This window comes from Pseudophryne corroboree, chromosome 10 (genome assembly GCF_028390025.1).
Source record: "Pseudophryne corroboree isolate aPseCor3 chromosome 10, aPseCor3.hap2, whole genome shotgun sequence".
In the NCBI taxonomy this organism is placed as follows: domain Eukaryota; kingdom Metazoa; phylum Chordata; class Amphibia; order Anura; family Myobatrachidae; genus Pseudophryne; species Pseudophryne corroboree.
Window position 1 is genome coordinate 314,809,702 of NC_086453.1, and position 14,927 is coordinate 314,824,628.

Sequence of the window (14,927 nt, forward strand, 5' to 3'; positions counted from 1 at the left end):
TTATACCAAAGCTCCCAAACGGGCAGGAGAGTGCGGGTGACTCTGCAGCACCGAATGAGAGAACTCCAGGTCCTCCTCAGCCAGGGTATCAAATTTGTAGAATTTTGCAAACGTGTTTGCCCCTGACCAAGTAACAGCTCGGCAAAGTTGTAAAGCCGAGACCCCTCGGGCAGCCGCCCAAGATGAGCCCACCTTCCTTGTGGAATGGGCATTTACAGATTTTGGCTGTGGCAGGCCTGCCACAGAATGTGCAAGCTGAATTGTACTACAAATCCAGCGAGCAATAGTCTGCTTAGAAGCAGGAGCACCCAGCTTGTTGGGTGCATACAGGATAAACAGCGAGTCAGATTTTCTGACTCCAGCCGTCCTGGAAACATATATTTTCAGGGCCCTGACAACGTCTAGCAACTTGGAGTCCTCCAAATCCCTAGTAGCCGCAGGCACCACAATAGGCTGGTTCAGGTGAAACGCTGACACCACCTTAGGGAGAAACTGGGGACGAGTCCTCAATTCTGCCCTATCCATATGGAAAATCAGATAAGGGCTTTTACATGAAAAAGCCGCTAATTCTGACACTCGCCTGGCCGAAGCCAAGGCCAATAACATGACCACTTTCCACGTGAGATATTTCAGATCCACGGTTTTTAGTGGCTCAAACCAATGTGATTTTAAGAAACTCGACACCACGTTGAGATCCCAAGGTGCCACAGGAGGCACAAACGGGGGCTGAATATGCAGCACTCCTTTCACAAACGTCTGAACTTCAGGTACTGAAGCTAGTTCTTTTTGAAAGAAAATCGACAGAGCCGAGATCTGTACTTTAATGGAGCCTAGTTTTAGGCCCATATTCACTCCTGCTTGCAGGAAATGCAGAAATCGACCTAGTTGAAATTCCTCTGTTGGGGCCTTTTCGGCCTCGCACCATGCAACATATTTCCGCCATATGCGGTGATAATGATTTGCCGTAACATCTTTCCTGGCTTTAATAAGCGTAGGAATGACTTCTTCCGGAATACCTTTTTCCTTCAGGATCCGGCGTTCAACCGCCATGCCGTCAAACGCAGCCGCGGTAAGTCTTGGAACAGACAGGGCCCCTGCTGTAGCAGGTCTTGTCTGAGCGGCAGAGGCCACGGGTCCTCTGAGATCATCTCTTGAAGTTCCGGGTACCACGCTCGTCTTGGCCAACCCGGAACCACGAGAATTGTGTTTACTCCTCGCCTTCTTATTATTCTCAATACCTTCGGTATGAGAGGCAGAGGAGGGAACACATAAACCGACTGGTACACCCACGGTGTCACTAGCGCGTCCACAGCTATCGCCTGAGGGTCCCTTGACCTGGCGCAATATCTTTTTAACTTTTTGTTGAGGCGGGACGCCATCATGTCCACCTGTGGTTTTTTCCAACAGTTTACCAGCATCTGGAAGACTTCTGGATGAAGTCCCCACTCTCCCGGGTGGAGGTCGTGTCTGCTGAGTAAGTCTGCTTCCCAGTTGTCCACTCCCGGAATGAACACTGCTGACAGTGCTAGTACATGATTCTCCGCCCATCGGAGAATTCTTGTGGCTTCTGCCATTGCCATCCTGCTTCTTGTGCCGCCCTGTCGATTTACATGGGCGACTGCCGTGATGTTGTCTGACTGGATCAGCACCGGCTGGTGTAGGAGCAGGGATTTTGCTTGACTTAGGGCATTGTAAATGGCCCTTAGTTCCAGAATATTTATGTGAAGGGAAGTCTCCTGACTCGACCATAGTCCTTGGAAGTTTCTTCCCCGTGTGACTGCCCCCCAGCCTCGAAGGCTGGCATCCGTGGTCACCAGGACCCAGTCCTGTATGCCGAACCTGCGGCCCTCTAGAAGATGGGCACTCTGCAGCCACCACAGTAGAGACACCCTGGTTCTTGGAGACAGGGTTATTAAGCGATGCATCTGAAGATGCGAACTGGACCATTTGTCCAACAGGTCCCACTGAAAGATTCTGGCATGGTACCTGCCAAAGGGGATTGCTTCGTAAGAAGCTACCATCTTTCCCAGAACCCTCTCGTGCAGTGATGCACCGATACCTGTTTTGGTTTCAGGAGGTCTCTGACTAGAGATGACAACTCCCTGGCTTTCTCCTCCGGGAGAAATACTTTTTTCTGGACTGTATCCAGAATCATACCCAGGAACAGTAGACGTGTCGTCGGAACCAGCTGTGACTTTGGGATATTTAGAATCCAGCCGTGCTGGTGCAGCACTTCCTGAGATAGTGCTACTCCCACCAACAACTGTTCCTTGGACCTCACCTTTATTAGGAGATCGTCCAAGTACAGGATAATTAAAACTCCCTTTTTTCGAAGGAGTATCACCATTTCCGCCATAACCTTGGTAAATACCCTCGGTGCCGTGGACAGCCCAAACGGCAGCGTCTGGAATTGGTAATGGCAATCCTGTACCACAAATCTGAGGTACTCCTGGTGAGGATGGTAAATGGGGACATGCAAGTAAGCATCCTTGATGTCCAGGGATACCATGTAATCCCCCTCCTCCAGGCTTGCAATAACCGCCCTGAGCGATTCCATCTTGAACTTGAATTTTTTTATGTATGTGTTCAAGGATTTCAAATTTAGAATGGGTCTCACCGAACCGTCCGGTTTCGGCACCACAAATAGTGTGGAATAGTAACCCCGGCCTTGTTGAAGTAGGGGTACCTTGATTATCACCTGCTGGGAATACAGCTTGTGAATTGCCGCTAGCACCGCCTCCCTGTCGGAGGGAGCAATCGGCAAGGCAGATTTTAGGAACCGGTGGGGTGGAGACGCCTCGAATTCCAGTTTGTACCCTTGAGATACTATTTGAAGGATCCAGGGATCCACCTGTGAGCGAGCCCACTGATCGCTGAAATTCTTGAGGCGGCCCCCCACCGTACCTGGCTCCGCCTGTGGAGCCCCACCGTCATGCGGCGGACTTGGAAGAAGAAGCGGGGGAGGACTTTTGCTCCTGGGAACCTGCTGTTTGTTGCAGCCTTTTTCCCCTACCTCTGCCTCTGGACAGAAAAGACCCGCCTTTTCCACGCTTGTTTTTCTGGGTCCGAAAGGACTGAACCTGATAAAACGGCGCCTTCTTAGGCTGTGAGGGGACATGAGGTAAAAATGCTGACTTCCCAGACGTTGCTGTGGAAACTAGGTCCGAGAGACCATCCCCAAATAATTCCTCACCCTTATAAGGCAAAACTTCCATGTGCCTTTTAGAATCTGCATCTCCTGTCCACTGGCGAGTCCATAAGCCTCTCCTAGCAGAAATGGACAATGCACTTACTTTTGATGCCAGCCGGCAGATTTCCCTCTGTGCATCTCTCATATATAAGACTGAGTCTTTGATATGGTCTATGGTTAACAGGATCGTGTCTCTGTCTAGTGTGTCAATATTCTCTGACAGTTTATCTGACCAAAAGAGAAGAAATTCCTTTGTTTGGAGCACTCTTTGCTCTTCCGCATCCACTGAATTAATGTGTATCAGGTAAAAAAGCGAAAAAACACTCCATGGTGGGTGGCGACAATGTGGCTGCTAAAAACTGCTAGCAAGCGATCAACTCGGAATGACCCCCCGTTATGTATTGCTACCAAAGCAAGGTAGCATACTGTGTTCAACCTAGATTTACTCTCTCTCTTGGGTAAATTTACTAAAATGGGAGTGCTATTTAAGATGGGATGTTGCCCTAGCAACCAATCAGATTACAGGTATTATCTTCTAAAAGGTGCTAGATAAATGAGAATTAGAATCTGATTGGTTGCTATGGGCAAGATCCCAGCTTGAATAGAACTCCCATCTTAGAAAATTAACCGCTCTCTCTTTATATTTCTATATTTGAATGTCTTAATGGAGATTTATTATTCACCCTCTTAGTTTCATTCAGGGCGGACTCTAGGCCTAAAAGCACCCTGTGCGAGAATTTTTGGAGTGCCACTCCACCCGCCGCACAATATCTGTATGTGTGGGGGCTCCTGGGAAAGTGGACATGGTCTCACCACAAGGGTGTGGTCTCACAATTAGAAAAACGTAGCCTCTTAGGGAATGCCGTATCCATATGTCGGCCGAAGGTGATGCTTTAAAGAGGCAGAGGGTGACGGGAGAGAGAAGGTGCTGGGGAGACAGTGACACAGGGGTGAGGCAGTGGGTGACAGGGTGAGGCAGTGGGTGACACCAAGGAATGGGTGACAGGGGGAGGAAGTTGGTGATGCCAGGGGGTGGCAGTGCGTGATGTAGAGGATGATGTGTAAGGGCAGTGGATGACAGGGACAAGGTAATGGGGAGAGGGTGACAGGGAGAGGCAGAGGGTGACAGGAGAGAAAGGATGATGGGATAGTGAAGCAGGAGAGAGGCAGAGGGGGAGACAGTGTGTTGCTGTCATCAATGACTGCATAGGGCTAAAACAAAAGCTTGTTTCATTTTTTAAAAGGCAGAAAGTGCTTCCTCGGACCATTGAGAAGGATTTGCCCCTTTACGTGTGAGGCAAGTAATTGGGCTATCAATGTAGAAAATCCTTTGATGAACTTTCTATAATAGTTGGCAAAGCCAATAAAACGCTGAACAGACTTGAGTGTAGTGGGAAGAGACCAGTTCTCTATTGTTCCAGTTTGACTGGATCCATTTGAAGATCTGAACCGGAAATATATACCCTAGGAAGGGCATTGATGAAGCTTCAAAGGTACACTTAGATCATTTTCCATAAAGATGATTCTATTGAAAACATAGAAGAACCTCTTTTACCTGTTGGCGAAGGGAAACCAAATCTCGAGAGAAGATCAGGATGTCATCGAGGTAGACTACCACATACTTGTACAGAACATCTCAAAATATTTAATTGACAAAGTTCTGGAACACAGCTGGAGCATTACTCAATCCGAAGGGAATCATTAGATATTCATAGCGGCCATCGCGGGTGTTAAAAGCGGTCTCCACTCATCACCACTTCGGATTCTGAGATTGTATGCCCCACGGAGACCCAGTTTGGTAAAGATACTGGCACCTTGGACTCTGTCAAACAATTCCGTAATTAACGGCAAGGGGTAGCTGTTTTTAATAGTGATGTCATTTAAACCTTGATAGTCAATGCAGGGGCGTAATCCTCCATCTTTCTACTTAACAAAGAAAAACCCCGCCCCTGCTGTAGATGAAGAAGGACAGATGAACCCTTTCTGTAGATTCTTCTTTATGTACTCACTCATAGCTTGAGTCTCAGGAACAGAAAGAGGATACGTGCTCCCTCTGGGTGGCTTTTTCCCCGGGATGAGGTACATAATTCCTAGGAGCACCTCCAACGTTAAAATGGCTGCCCATGGGGGCGTAATTGGTTCTTCTGCTTAGTTGGTTTTTGTTATTGAATCAACCAATTATATTTAGTCTGGTGCAGGATAAATCTTGTTTTGTCAGTTTATCTGACCACGCAGCGGCAGCACTGCACATCCAAGCTGACGCAATAGCTGGCCTAAGTATAATGCCTGAGTGTGTGTATACAGACTTCAGGATCGCCTCCTGCTTTCTATCCGCAGGTTCCTTGAGGGCGGCCGTATCCGGAGACGGTAGTGCCACCTTTTTAGACAAACGTGTGAGCGCTTTATCCACCCTAGGGGGTGTTTCCCAACGTGACCTATCCTCTGGCGGGAAAGGGAACGCCATTAGTACCTTGTTAGGAATTACCAATTTTTTATCAGGGAAAAGCCACGCTTCTTCACACACTTCATTTAATTCATCTGATGGGGGAAAAACTACGGGTAGTTTTTTCTCCCCAAACATAATACCCTTTTTAGTGGTACCTGTATTTATATCAGAAATGTGTAACACCTCTTTCATTGCCTCAATCATGCAGTGAATGGCCTTAGTGGGCATCAGGTTAGACTCATCTTCATCGACACTGGTGTCAGTATCAGTGTCGACATCTGCGTCTGCGGTCTGATGTAGCGGGCGTTTCAGAGCCCCTGATGACCTTTGAGACGCCTGGACAGGCACAAGCTGAGAAGTCGGCTGTCCCACATTTGGCATGTCGTCAAATTTCTTATGTAAAGAGTCTATACGTGCACTCATTTCTTTCCATAAGCACATCCACTCAGGTGTCTGCCCCGCAGGGGGTGACATCCCTCCTAAAGGCATCTGCTCCGTCTCCACCTCATTATCCTCATCAAACATGTCGACACAGCCGTACCGACACACCGCACACACACAGGGAATGCTCTAACAGAGGACAGGACCCACAAAAGCCCTTTGGGGGGACAGAGTGAGAGTATGCCAGCACACACCAGAGCGCTATATAATGCAGGGACTAACTGAGTTATGTCCCCCTATAGCTGCTTTTTCTATATAACTGTATATTGCGCCTAAATTTAGTGCCCCCCCTCTCTTTTTTACCCTTTTCTGTAGTGTAGACTGCAGGGAAGAGCCAGGGAGCTTCCTTCCAGCGAAGCTGTGAGGGAGAAATGGCGCCAGTGTGCTGAAGGAGATAGCTCCGCCCCTTTTCCGCGGCCTATTCTCCCGCTTTTTTCTGGATTCTGGCAGGGGTATTTACCACATATATAGCCTCGGGGGCTATATATTGTGGTATTTTTGCCAGCCAAGGTGTATTTATTGCTTCTCAGGGCGCCCCCCCCCCCAGCGCCCTGCACCCTCAGTGACCGGAGTGTGAAGTGTGTGTGAGGAGCAATGGCGCACAGCTGCAGTGCTGTGCGCTACCCTGGTGAAGACTGATGTCTTCTGCCGCCGCTTTTCCGGACCTCTTCTTGCTTCTGGCTCTGTAAGGGGGACGGCGGCGCGGCTCCGGGACCGAACACCAAGGACTGGGCCTGCGGTCGATCCCTCTGGAGCTAATGGTGTCCAGTAGCCTAAGAAGCCCAAGCTGGCTGCAAGCAGGCAGGTTCGCTTCTTCTCCCCTTAGTCCCTCGCTGCAGTGAGCCTGTTGCCAGCAGGTCTCACTGAAAATAAAAAAACCTAATTTCTATACTTTCTCTCTAAAGGCTCAGGAGAGCCCCTAGTGTGCATCCAACCTCGGCCGGGCACAAAATCTAACTGAGGCTTGGAGGAGGGTCATAGTGGGAGGAGCCAGTGCACACCAGGTAGTCATAATTCTTTCTAGAGTGCCCAGCCTCCTTCGGAGCCCGCTATTCCCCATGGTCCTTACGGAGTTCCCAGCATCCACTAGGACGTCAGAGAAAATATGGCAATGATGCAGCGGCCAATATATGTATTGGAACACCCACTCCAACACTACGCTCAATACAGAATTCCCCGACAAAGCCTCATTAAACCCTTCATGGCTTGTGAAGGTGTTTCATTTATTTGTGACACACGTCTATCACTAAGCTGCACAACCACCCACATAATAGGGTACAGAACATTCAAGACCCCTTAAATGGCAACCATATTAACTCAATGGATCAATCATCCCAATAATGGGGGTAATTCTGAGTTGATCGCAGCAGGATCTTTGTTAGCAATTGGGCAAAACCATGTGCACTGCAGGGGAGGCAGATATAACATGTGCAGAGAGGGGTTCAGTATGGTATGCCGGCGGTCGGGCTCCCAGCGACCAGCATACCGGCGCCGGGAGCCCGACCGCCGGCTTACCGACAGTGTGGCGAGCGCAAATGAGCCCCTTACGGGCTCGCTGCGCTCGCCACGCTACGGGCACGGTGGCGCTACGCTATTTTATTCTCCCTCCAGGGAGGTCGTGGACCCCCACGAGGGAGAATAAGTGTCGGTATGCCGGCTGTCGGGATTCCGGTGCCGGTATACTGTGCGCCGGGATCCTGTCAGTCGGCACACTGAAGACCACCCTGCAGAGCAGTTAGATTTGGGTGGGTTATTTTGTTTCTGTGCAGGGTAAATACTGGCTGCTTTATTTTTACCTAACAGCAAAAACTACAAAGGGGATCTGCACTCTCCAATTGTGTATTCAAAGATATTAAAGTGAAGAAGATCACTTCTAATAACCCCAATGTATATTTCAGGGATTAATATACCTCAATCTTGGGGGTGCTACCTAAGACAACCAATTAACAACGTATATTACAGACAAAAGAGAATGGGGTTGTACAGGTAAGGTGCACATAAGGTCAATTAAAATATAACTTTTATTATCACATTAAGAGACCGTAAATCGGTCAGCATTGCGAAATATATGGTTAAAATTAAGTATGAAGAAAAACTTAAAGTGCTCTAAGATAGAAAGGTGGTGAAATTAAAAATATCTCCACTAGATGGATGCAAGAACTACGGATAATAGAAATTATTTTTACACTGCAATTTAGATTGCAGATTGACCACACCACACCCAAATCTAACTCTCTCTGCACATGTTATATCTGCCTGCCCTGCAGTGCACATGGTTTTGCCCAACTGCTAACAAAATTGCTGCTGCGATCAACTCAGAATTAGGCCCAATATAGGCCCTCATTCCGAGTTGTTCGCTCGCAAGCTGCTTTTAGCAGCATTGCACACGCTAAGCCGCCGCCTACTGGGAGTGAATCTTAGCTTAGCAGAATTGCGAACGAAAGATTCTCAAAATTGCGAATAGAAATTTCTAAGCAGTTTCTGAGTAGCTCGACACTTACTCTGCCATTGCGATCAGTTCAGTCAGTTTCGTTCCTGGTTTGACGTCACAAACACACCCAGCGTTTGCCCAGACACTCCCCCGTTTCTCCAGCCACTCCCGCGTTTTTCCCAGAAATGGCAGCGTTTTTTCACACACTCCCATAAAACGGACAGTTTCTGCCCAGAAACACCCACTTCCTGTCAATCACACTCCGATCACCAGAACGAAGAAAAAACCTTGTAATGCCGTGAGTAAAATACCAAACTTCTTAGCAAATTTACTTGGCGCAGCCGCAGTGCAAACATTGCGCATGCGCAGTTTGCGGAAAATCGCTGCAATGCGATGAAAAAGAACGAGCGAACAACTCGGAATGAGGGCCATACTGCTCAAAAAAATAAAGGGAACACTAAAATAACACATCCTAGATCTGAATGTATGAAATATTCTTATTAAATACTTTGTTCTTTACATAGTTGAATGTGCTGACAACAAAATCACACAAAAATTATCAATGGAAATCAAATTTTTGAACTCATGGATGTCTGGATTTGGAGTCACACTCAAAATTAAAGTGGAAAAACACAGTACAGGCTGATCCAACTTTGATGTAATGTCCTTAAAACAAGTCAAAATGAGGCTCAGTAGTGTGTGTGTGGCCTCCACGTGCCTGTATGACCTCCCTACAACGCCTGGGCATGCTCCTGATGAGGTGGCGGATGGTCTCCTGAGGGATCTCTTCCCAGACCTGGACTAAAGCATCCGCCAACTCCTGGACAGTCTGTGGTGCAACGTGGCGTTGGTGGATGGAGCGAGACATGATGTCCCAGATGTGCTCAATTGGATTCAGGTCTGGGGAACGGGCGGGCCAGTCCATAGCATCAATGCCTTCGTATTGCAGGAACTGCTGACACACTCCAGCCACATGAGGTCTAGCATTGTCTTGCATTAGGAGGAACCCAGGGCCAACTGCACCAGCATGGTCTCAAGGGGTCTGAGGATCTCCTCTCGGTACCTAATGGCAGTCAGGCTACCTCTGGCGAGCACATGGAGGGCTGTGCGGCCCCCCAAAGAAATGCCACCCCACACCATTACTGACCCACTGTCAAACCGGTCATGCTGGAGGATGTTGCAGGCAGCAGAACGTTCTCCTTGGCGTCTTCAGGCTCTGTCACGTCTGTCACATGTGCTCAGTGAGAACCTGCTTTCATCTGTGAAGAGCACCGGGTGTTCTCTGGCAAATGCTAAACGTCCTGCACGGTGTTGGGCTATAAGCACAACCCCCACCTGTGGACGTCGGGCCCTCATACCACCCTCATGGAGTCTGTTTCTGATCGTTTGAGTAGACACATGCACATTTGTGGCTTGCTGGAGGTCATTTTGCAGGGCTCTGGCAGTGCTCCTCCTGTTCCTCCTTGCACAAAGGCGGAGGTAGCGGTCCTGCTGCTGGGTTGTTGCCCTCCTACGGCCTCCTCCATGTCTCCTGATGTACTGGCCTGTCTCCTGGTAGCGCATCCATGCTCTGGACACTACGCTGACAGACACAGCAAACCTTCTTGTCACAGCTCGCATTGATGTGTCATCCTGGATGAGCGTGCACCTGAGCCACTTGTGTGGGTTGTAGACTCCGTCTCATGCTACCACTGGAGTGAAAGCACCGCCAGCTTTCAAAAGTGACCAAAACATCAGCCAGAAAGCATAGGAGCTGAGAAGTGGTCTGTGGTCACCACCTGCAGAACCACTCCTTTATTGGGGGTGTCTTGCTAATTGCCTATAATACCCACCTGTTGTCTATTCCATTTGCACAACAGCATGGGAAATTGATTGTCAATCAGTGTTGCTTCCTAAGTGGACAGTTTGATTTCACAGAAGTGTGATTGACTTGGAGTTACATTGTGTTGTTTAAGTGTTCCCTTTATTTTTTTTGAGCAGTGTATGTTCTACTGAAGTTTCATTCAACGAATCTACACCCCCTTTTCTTATGCTTCCTAAAACGTTACTAGCTTTAGTAGCTGCTGCCTGACACAATGTTTATGGTGTTTACAGTATTATCTGCTACTAATTTGTGCAGCTCCATTCATTTATCCCAAAATGTAACCATCTACTTCTCACATCATTCGTGACACCAAAGAAAACAAAATAGTTTTTCACTGTGAGATGTAATACAGGTTGAGTCTCCCTTATCCAAAATGCTTGGGACCAGAGGTATTTTGGATATGGGATTTTTCCGTATTTTGGAATAATTGCATACCATAGTGAGATATCATGGTGATGGGACCGAAATCTAAGCACAGAATGCATTTATGTTACATATACACGATATACACACATCCTGAAGGTAATTTTAGCCAATATTTTTTATAACTTTGTACATTAAACAAAGTGTGTGTACATTCACACAATTCATTTATGTTTCATATACACCTTATACACACAGCCTGAAGGTCATTTAATACAATATTTTTAATAACTTTGTGTATTAAACAAAGTTTGTATACATTGAGCCATCAAAAAACAAAGGTTTCACTATCTCACTCTCCCTCAAAAAAGTCCGTATTTCGGAATATTCCGTATTTCGGAATATTTGGATATGGGATACTCAACCTGTATTTACTTTGTATTTCACTTTGTATATATTTTTGTATTATTTTAATGACACTTCACTTATATAGCACTTATGTGCTTCTTATTAACCCTTATTAACTTTAACCTGTGTGCTGACCTGGGGTAGCCGACTTGTGCCGACGTGATGGGGTCCTGCACCCCGGGCCCATTCCTAGTATTAGGGACCCCCAGTGATGGAGACGCCTTGCCGAACGGCCTGGGGGCTTAACCCTATATCTGCAGATATACGCATCTAAGATCTCCGTATTATCTGATTATTATGTAGTATTATTTCTCACTCAATGTGCATTAGGGAACACATTGTTTTTTCCTTACACAGAATTACCCCTCCCTTTTAGCACCTGAGTGACATCACAATCTGATTGAGCAGCCTGCCATCTACAGACTTTCCCTATTTGCCTTCAGCAGCGGTCGCCAATCCGTCGCCCGCGAGCAACAGGTAGCTCGGCTCCGCTTCCTAGGTAGCTCTCTGCGGCGATGAGTAGAGTCCACTGGCAGGCAGCCACAGTGCGTATCTTCGCTCTGAAGTACCTGCGGTGGCGCTGCTGACATCTCACGGCTCCTGATTGGCTGGCGGTCCGCACCATGGCCCTCATTCCGAGTTGTTCGCTCGGTATTTTTCATCGCATCGCAGTGAAAATCCGCTTAGTACGCATGCGCAATGTTCGCACTGCGACTGCGCCAAGTAACTTTACTATGAAGAAAGTATTTTTACTCACGGCTTTTTCTTCGCTCCGGCGATCGTAATGTGATTGACAGGAAATGGGTGTTACTGGGCGGAAACACGGCGTTTCAGGGGCGTGTGGCTGAAAACGCTACCGTTTCCGGAAAAAACGCAGGAGTGGCCGGGGAAACGGTGGGAGTGCCTGGGCGAACGCTGGGTGTGTTTGTGACGTCAACCAGGAACGACAAGCACTGAAATGATCGCACAGGCAGAGTAAGTCTGGAGCTACTCTGAAACTGCTAACTCGTTTGTAATCGCAATATTGCGCGTACGTCGGTCGCAATTTTAAGAAGCTAAGATTCACTCCCAGTAGGCGGCGGCTTAGCGTGTGTAACTCTGCTACATTCGCCTTGCGAGCGAACAACTCGGAATGAGGGCCCATATTTCAAATGGGCACGTGGCCAAAGATGTCAGCAGCGCCGCGGGTACTTACTTCTGAGCGAGGAGACGCGCTGTGGCTGCCTGCCAGTGGACTCTCATCTCCTCCCTCAAACACAGCGGCGGATGCGGGGGGGCAACAATTGTGAGCACTGTTGGGGGGGGGGGGCACTATTTGTATATGTGGCACCGCTGGGGGGCACTAATTGTATATGTGGCACCGCTGAGGGGCATTATTTGTGTATCTGGCACTGCGGGGGGGCATTATGTGTGTATCTGGCACTGCGGGGGGGCATTATGTGTGTATCTGGCACTGCTGGGGGGCATGATTTGTGTATCTGGCACTGCTGGGAGGCATGATTTGTGTATCTGGCACTGCTGGGAGGCATGATTTGTGTATCTGGCACTGCTGGGAGGCATGATTTGTGTATCTGGCACTGCTGGGAGGCATGATTTGTGTATCTGGCACTGCTGGGAGGCATGATTTGTGTATCTGGCACTGCTGGGAGGCATGATTTGTGTATCTGGCACTGCTAGGAGGCATGATTTGTGTATCTGGCACTGCTGGGAGGCATGATTTGTGTATCTGGCACTGCTGGGAGGCATGATTTGTGTATCTGGCACTGCTGGGAGGCATGATTTGTGTATCTAGCACTGCTGAGGAGCATTACTGTTGCAAGACCACACCCACTTTTGTGAGACCACACCCACTTCCTGTTATAAGGCCTGGTCCTCATGCATCACTCGGTCACAGCAATACATTTAAGTACTGCAGGTACTGAGTAAACTGGAACTGACCAATCCCTGTCCACCACAGCAGACCACTCCTGCCTGCCAGTATACATGCAGTACCCAGAGAAAACATATGTAACTGCTTTAATATATGAATAATAAGGTTAATATACAGAGGTGAGTATTTTTTGTCTAATAATCAGACCAGTAACTGATACAAATTTTTTTTATTTAGTATAAAATATTTAGTTTTATACAAACTACATATTTTTTTCCTGCTTTTCTCAGAGAGCGATTTCCCCAGTAAGAGGAAGAGACCCTCAGCCTGGCAGAACTCCGGACCAAACAGCAGGTAAAGCTGTGAATAATTGTGCCACTCCGGAAAGGCAGCTAGAAGAACGAGAGAGATAATGCTCCGCTTACACCAGCTACAGTGCGTTGCTCAAGTATTCACCCCCCTTGGCTTTTTACCTATGTTGCTGCATCACAACCTGTAATTTATTTTTTAAATCTGAGTTTTATGTGATGGATCTGCACAAAACAGTCTAAAGGGGGGTACTCACGGAGCGATCGCTGCTTAAAATCTAAGCAATCTGACTAGATTGCTTAGATTTTAAGCATGATCGCTCCGTGTGTACCCCTCACAGCGATAGCAATGTGCAGCCCCGCACATTGCTATCGCTGGTGCTAGATTGGCTTGCATGCAGGCCAATCTAGCAGGTCACCCCCCCACTTTAGCACACATCTCTCCCCACATCTGCCGGTGAGTACTGGCCTTAAGTTGGTGAAGTGAAATGAGAAAAATTTACATAAAAAATAATTTTTCGAAATAAACATTTTCAAATTGGCATGTGCATATGCTATGAAGCGCCTCAAAAGTTCTGGTGCAACCAATTACCTTCAGAAGTCACATAATTAGTGAAATGAAGACCACCTGTGTGCAATCTAAGTGTCACATGTTCTGTCAGTATAAACACACCTTTTCTGAAAGGCCCCAGAGGCTGCAACACCACTAAGCAAGAGGCATCACACCATGAAGACCAAGGAGCCCTCCAAACAAGTCAGGGACAAAGTTGTTGAGAAGTACAAGTCAGGGTTGGGTTATAATTTTTTTTTCTAAATCATTGATGATTCCCCCGGAGCACCATCAAATCCATCATCGTCAAATGGAAAGAACATGGTACCACAAATAACCTGCCAAGAGAGGGCCGGCCACCAAAACTCACAGACCGGGCAAGGAGGGCGCATTAATCGGAGAGGCAGCACAGAGACCAAAAGGTAACCCTGAAGGAGCTGCAGAGTTCCACAGCAGAGACTGGTGTATCTGCGCATGTGACCACAATAAGCCGTACACTACATAGAGCTGGGCTTTATGGAAGAGTGGCCAGAAAAAAGCCATTACTTAGTGTTAAAAATAAGAAGGCACATTTTGAGTTTGCCAAAAGGCATGTGGACGACTCCCCAAATGTATGGAGGAAGGTGCTCTGGTCAGATGAGACTATAATGTAACTTTTCGTCTGCCAAGGAAAATGTTATGTCTGGCGCAAACCCAACACATCCCATCACCCCAAGAACACCATCCCCAGAGTGAAACATGGTGGTGGCAGCATCATGATGTGGGGATGTTTTTCAGCAGCAGGGACTGGTAAACTGTTTCGAGTTGAGGGAAAGATGGATGGTGCTAAGTACAAAGATATTCTTGAGCAAAACTTGGTTCAGTCTGCCTGTGATTTGAGACTGGGAGGGAAGTTCACCTTCCAGCAGGACAATTACCCAAAGCATGCTGCTAAAGCAACACTCGAGTGGTTTAAGGGGAAACATTTAAAGGTGTTGGAATGGCCTAGTCAAAGCCCAGATCTCAATCCAGTTGAGAATCTGTGGTCAGACTTGAAGATTGCTGTTCACAAGCGTA

At 47.7% G+C, this 14,927-nt stretch overlaps 1 protein-coding gene across 4 annotated transcripts in view; it reads right to left on the bottom strand.

Annotated features, from left to right (window-relative positions):
- The window catches only part of ARHGEF12 (Rho guanine nucleotide exchange factor 12), a 468,564-nt gene that overhangs the window by 20,013 nt on the left and 433,624 nt on the right, over positions 1 to 14,927 (bottom strand). The window lies entirely within an intron of this gene.